Genomic DNA, 6,986 nt, shown 5'->3' on the forward strand with positions numbered 1-6,986 from the left:
CAAGGCCATCCAACATGAAATACTTAGCCAACTCCAGAAGCTTAGATAAGATCATTGTTGTCAGCCACAACCTTGTCCTATTGTTCACCACCCCCTTCGCAAAGAGTCACACATTCAGCCAAGGTGTGTGGACTTCCAATTTTTCTACTACATTATATTTCGTCATGGCCTCTTTCAACTTCTTTCTTAACTCTACTAAACCATTTAAGTATCCTAGTTTAAGCTACACACTACACTACTTCTGGATAGCTAAACATGTCTGACGGCGTACCGCTTGAGCAAACTATAGTGAGTTCTACAGAGTTCTCCACTAGACTGATCCACATATTTGCTATCCAGCCACTATCATTTGCTAGATGCATCTAACATATAATTTACCTTTTGCTCAGTCGTTATTTACTTACTAGCTCAGGTTCGTTACTTCTTCAACTATGCCACATATACTCAATATACTTTATAGCTATAATTGGTAACCCTACCAAAAGATTTTTATTGCACTTGACAGGGTTGGAGTTACTTTGGTGATAGACTTTTGTCTGTAGTGATACCTTATGAAGAGACTGGCTAGTATGATGGACAAATGTGGGTGAAGCCACCTGAGGTTGGTTCTAAGTTCTGACGTTTTATATCCTTGTCCACTGCCTTGGTTTTCTATTACTCAAGAGATACAGTTGATTCTACCAAATTAAGAGTCAATTAAGCAAGCTCAAGATCATCACTCGATTGGTTAATTTCCCTGGTTTTACAAAGTCTACATTGATGATTTTGAAATCATAGTTTCATAGTTTTTAAAACTGTTCTAATACTAGATCTCCCTTTGTTATAGAGTTGGAGATCAATGTGGTACATCTGAATTATTTTAAACTAGGCCAAACCCAGTAACAAATCATGCTCACAAAAAAATAAATAAAATCAATAAATAAAATATAATTAAAATTAAAACATAGATCTTAAAGACAACCAACGAAGTCATTTGCTAGCACCAAATGAGATAAACATGGATGATTCTGACAAGAGAAATCAGAAAAGTCGAGGAACTTTTACACTGACACATGAGTAACAATTCAACTAGATAAATTAATACTAAACAAGACTACTATTAGCAATCAACATCATATAGGCATATAAACATTTAACTCAATTAACAATCCATATTGGTTTTTAGTGGTGAATGCTTGATTTTAAATCTTTGGTTCCAAGAAAGTATGATTATCACGAAAGGGACTTACATTTTCTTTTGATAATACCGCTAGTGATTTCTCCATTGCAGGTCTTGGCTCGAGATAGGCTGTTGGGCTCTTATAAGGTACTCATGATCTTTTGTGATGATGAAACTTTATCTCCTAGAATATATTATTCTGAAATTTAAACAAACTTGACTCCTGGCTACTCTAGTACTATGTTTTCCAACTGAAAGGCATTGGTGTTTACGATAATCATTGTCCAAAATATTTCTATCACTCAGTGCACTATTGCATGCTATTAGCCTAAGATTACCAAAGGATGTGATGGGAGATGATGATCTAGCAGCAGCTGCTGTTGAGGCTGCTGATGGAAGACCAATATACTGCAGGCATAAGTACTATTGTGCATTAGTAGGTGGTCAATATTGTAAATGGGAAGATCTAGTAAACTAAAGCACAAATATTAATGTTATATTCCATTTTTTATAATTAGGGTAGCACTTAATGTATGAACACTTTTCAATATATCAATGTCATTTTTATTGGCAAAATGGCTAGATTATCATAGTATCAGAATACATTCCAAAAAGTTGAGAAAGAAATAAACGATACAAGCAAGGTGAAAGGACATATTTGGAAGTCACTTACAGCTTTTCATAGAGAAGTACAGCATAGCATAGTTAAATATAAGAAATAACAACTATTAACCTTTGTTTTAAGTAATTGATTAGGGTTCTTCATAAAGTGTCTCATGAACCACATGACGTAATATCCACATTCAAAATCTCCTGGTTGTTTAGGGCACTACACACCACATCAAAAAATTGTTGATCAACATTCGATCAATAATGGACTATAATTTACATTGTATATTCAAGTAATGCTTATTTACCTAGACGCGCTGCCATTTTGGTTCCACTCTCTTTCCTTCACCCAATGCTAGTGTTTTGATCCCACTAAAGAAGAATTTCAATATGTTAAAAGATGTAGACATATGTACATATCATACAAAAATTAAAACTAAAAGTAAAAATCAACTCACGTGTTCACCATCACTTTTAGGTTTATATTCGGTTCACGTCCAATTGAATCAAGATAATATACTTCTTTTGCACTTACGTCAATCATTACCAAGACCCAATGATTCCTAAAATCATATATAGAACAAGAGCATCAAAAAATAATATAAAACAAAATTAATGAGATCCAACAAATCTTAATTAACATAGCCAACATGTTTACCCTGGGTTGTAAGGAAGGAAAATAACTTGGTCTCTTTGTCTTGCCTGTAATCTATTCAAAACAAAACGGCTCATCTCTTTCTTATCAGCATAACGGTTGAAATCAGCGGGATATCAAAATCCAAACCTTTGTTAAGAACTTTCATATTTCTCAAACAAATATCTAAAAGGGAAAGTAAACATTAGTACATCTACACATCGAAGAGGAGTAATAAAACAACCCATCAATCAAAATATTTGACACACCTGATATAAGCAATAATGCAATTGGCATTCAACAAATTCTTAGGTTGACAAACATCCATGATCTCATCTTTGGCAATAAAAAATTGTAACTCATGCTCAAAAACCCTAGTGTCCATTTGACTTATGTGATTTCCTTTCATTACACTTCCCACCAAAACCCCAAACTCTTTCAGTGAACATTCATCGAACTCAGCACATTCAACTTCATCAGTCTAACAAAACAAAATAACTCGTAATAAGAATAAATAGTTATAGACATATGTAAAAAGTGTTAAATGTTTTATCATATATATTTTCAAGCAGCAAAAAGTCACGAGGCCAAGCCACATGGTACCCAACCGCACCTCCAACAGTGGTAATGTCATTATAAAAAATCGATCTTAGCAATAGGGCATTTGCAAAAATTGCATGTATAATTTGAACACGCACATAACCTTCCCCCAATCTAACATCATTGATCATTTCATCTGGTCCTGACCCCTAAATTAGACTAGCATCAGCAACAACATTGCATTTTGACTCCAAAATTAACTTACACAATGGAAACTATGACAAACATAGCGATAATGGTAAGTTTGGAGGCAATAGAGTACTATGGTCACTAATTATGGACATTACACAGTGTTTACCTTCACATTTCCTTATTTAGACTTAGAGATTGGCACGTCCTTTTTGGCTTCGAGAACCTTGTTATTGTCCTTCAAGCGAATAGCCTAACAAGTATAATAATAATGTTTTTAATAATATGGATTAGTATCACCTTTTGTAAACTTATTAATATCAAGTACCTGCTCATTTCCCGACTTAGGTTTTGATATTACATTATTGCCAAGTAGCACAAATTCACAAGGCCAAGCCACAATGTAACCAACCGCTCCTCCGACAGTGGTAACATCATCATCAAGTATTGGTCTTAACAAAATGGCAGTCGCTGAAATTGCACGTATAATAGGAACACGTAAATATCCTTCCCCCAATGTAACATTATGGATCTTCTCATCTGGTCCTGACCCCTCAATGAGACTAGCATCAGCAACAACATTGTCTTTCAACTCCAAAGCCAGCTTACACTTTTGATATCAATGACAAATATAACAATAATGATAAGTTCAAATATCCTAGAGTACCATGATCACTCATTATAGAAATTACACAATATTTACCTTCACATTTCCTGATTTAGGTTTAGAGATTGCCACATCACCTTTTGAGCCCATATCCTAACAAACACAACAATGAAAATCATACACTAATATTGAGAACTATCTATTGTAATTTACACTAAAATAGTAAGTACCTGTTCGTTTCCTGGCGTAGGTTCTGAGACCGCAACATTGCATTTGGCTTTAGCAACAGTCTTGTTTTTCAAGGCCATAGCCTAATAAATACAACAATGAAAATCATATACTAAGATTAAGTATATTAACATAGTAAAATTAAAAAAACAAGTATAAAATACGATGTCGGACGATTATATTATAACAATTATATTAGGTATATTAATAGAGTAATATTTAGAAAATAACATAGTAAAACAATTATAAAATTAAGCATTAAGTAACATATACCTGCCCCCTTCCATATTTAGGTTTTGAGATTGCCTCGTCGCATTTTGACTTAGAACCGCCCTTTGTATACGTATTGGATAGTTTGAGTTATTAAATTTAATTACCTATTTGTATTATATAATCACAAGCGTAAAGATTTACCTAGTTGCACTTCTTTATCACATTTGCTTCAAGTTCAATTTTCAGACATTCATAATTTGTCTTTTTGTTAGCACCATCAGATAGTTAGTCATCTAATGGGCTTGACATTAGCTTTCTTCTCTCATTTTTAGAGCTATTGGAGGCAACTTTCTCTAGTTCTGGCAAGTTGGTGGTAATTCCTTGTATAATACCTAATGCCTCCAACTGTCTCACTCTTTCCTTTAACGCCTTGTTCTCTTCTTCTTTCTTACGGATCCTGGATTCCATCTCTGCTCTATGTGCTTTCGACCCCTTCTTGGGGATATTGAAGTAAGTTGTTGGAGTGACATACTTACCTCCTGCTCTTACCCTTCCACAATGTTCTGGAGTCCCTAGTGCCTTCGTAAAAACATCGTTACTTCCTTGGCACTAATTTCCCATCAGCCTCTTCTGTTTTTAGTTGGTCCTGTACACATGAAAGTTGAGACAACACAAGACAACCATATTTTCAATTGAAATCACATGCTCAAAAAAAAAAGATAAGTTATTGAAATTACAGAGAAGCCAAGGTTAGATCTCCAACAGTCCAATAAACTTTCTATATTTCTTCTGTAGCCAGCAGATACATATCATATTCGTGGTATATGTAATATGATCTGAGAAGGTGTCTCTATGTGATCAGCAATTTTAACGTTGTAGTTAACAAAATATAGTTTCTTGCAGGTGTTCCTTTTATACTCAAGGTAGGGAAAGCTTTAAATTCAAGGTAGGCAGAGACCTCAACATGAGACTTTATAAAACCAGGGAGAAAGTAGAAGTTTGTGACTTAAATGTAAGGGTTAAAAAGGTTGAAAATCACCATTATATTATTAGTTTATTACATTTAACCTGTTGTGTCATCATATCAAGTGAAGGGGTAATGGATCCAACTACACTTGTTAGTATGAAACCACAAATTAATCCACCACTAAACCAGTGCCCTGCAGAACAGGTAGCACAAACTTTAGAGAGGTATAAATATCAAAGAGAGAACACTGAAGAGTGTATAGATAGCTACAGTGTGCAATAGCGAACCAAAAGGTGCACAATATGCTTTCTGGTTGGGACGGAGCTCTTGCGAGGGCCCTAATTCCTTTAAGTGCTTTTCACACATGGAAAAAAGCGCCTGATGAGCTTCTAAATGTTTTGTGGATCGGCATTGCACACTGTAGCTATTATGTCATCCCACTTACGAGACAAAGAATGCATTATGGTTGCACCTTTCTCACTTAGTGCTTAAGTGTCAGTTAGTTCTTCTTCGTCTTCGGAATGGACAACCTCTTTTGGATCCATCGCTAAACTATGAAATAACATAGAGTAGTAATTAGTACGTAAGATAAACCATATTATCTACATTCAAACCATATTATATATAGTAGTAAACTGAATGCAGTAGTAAATAGATGATTAAAATGAATAAATACAAGATCGACTAACCACTTTTAAAAAAATAATATCAATCACTTGAAATTATTAAAAACACTTAATAAAAGTTTTACAGCCAAAAAAATTGCAATAAAGAGAGGAAAAACAAACACTAGGTTTTAGAATAATCATTCTCGACCCATATTCCCTCACAACCTTTACGTGAGAAAATTGGTTGAGATTCATCATTCACATCAAATGAATCAACACTCGGCACGACTTTAGGCTGAACCCTATCTCCAATATCCCCATCAAATACTTCATTATTAATATCGCTAACATTATAACATCTTTTAGGAGCTGTTAGAGCAATCGACCATTTAGGATCAAGTTGATAGGGAACATAAAAGACTAGCTTGGCTTGAGAGGCTAAGATAAAGGGATCAGATCTATGCCCAACTCTACTAAGATCCACTAGTGTGAAACCCAGATCATCGGTCTTTATGCCATAGAAGGACATGTTGGAAAAGTCTGGATTTTTGTCCTTTACACTTGCAACTTGCATTGCTCCTGCCACCAAGCTTACACCACTATTTTGATTCACTTGTGAAGCATCACGACCTTTTGTGGAAAACCGATAACCATTGATGACATAACTCTCATATTTCAATGCATGTATTCGAGGTCCCTGAGCTATCCATGTTAACACACTTGAGATTTTGTTATTTGGGATGCTTCGCTCTTCTGAAACCTATATTATGTTTAAAGTTAGTAACCAAGGCATACACAAAATTATTACTTAACAATAGTTTATCTTACCCTTCCTTTCAGCCAATCACTAAAAGTACGGTTGTGTTCTTCTTGTAACCAAGTTGGTTTCTTTGAGGAACGGGGGTGTTTTTTGTTTAGGTACTCCATGTGCTCCCTATTAAGTTTTAGAATGAATTAGTTATATAATTTCTAAGCTAATTGAATAATCAACATGGAAACACTTAAAGAAATTTACCCAATGTAAGGTTCAACAACTCTTGTGTTTCGCAAGACATAAAAATGTGTTTGCTCTAAGGCAGTACCATCAACTAAAGTGGTAACACCCCCACTGGAGTGATTCCTTCCAGAAGGATATCATCAGGTGTGATTTTAGAGTTGGCAGGAACTCCAATTGGGTCCAAATCAGATAAGAATTCACTACAAAACTCAATTGCTTCATTCGCAATATAATT

The 6,986-nt window shown here is 34.8% G+C and overlaps 1 long non-coding RNA gene across 1 annotated transcript; it reads right to left on the reverse strand.

Annotated features, from left to right (window-relative positions):
* Positions 1 to 2,082: 2,082 nt before the first annotated feature.
* Positions 2,083 to 2,482, reverse strand: LOC147524670 (uncharacterized). The gene is made up of 3 exons (XR_015197068.1): positions 2,427 to 2,482; positions 2,227 to 2,331; positions 2,083 to 2,140 (listed from the first exon to the last, which is right to left on the reverse strand). It is a non-coding gene; the product is annotated as an uncharacterized LOC147524670 (long non-coding RNA).
* Between the last annotated feature and the right edge of the window lie 4,504 nt (positions 2,483 to 6,986).

The sequence above is a fragment of the Coptis chinensis genome, chromosome 1 (genome assembly GCF_015680905.1).
Source record: "Coptis chinensis isolate HL-2020 chromosome 1, ASM1568090v1, whole genome shotgun sequence".
NCBI lineage: Eukaryota > Viridiplantae > Streptophyta > Magnoliopsida > Ranunculales > Ranunculaceae > Coptis > Coptis chinensis.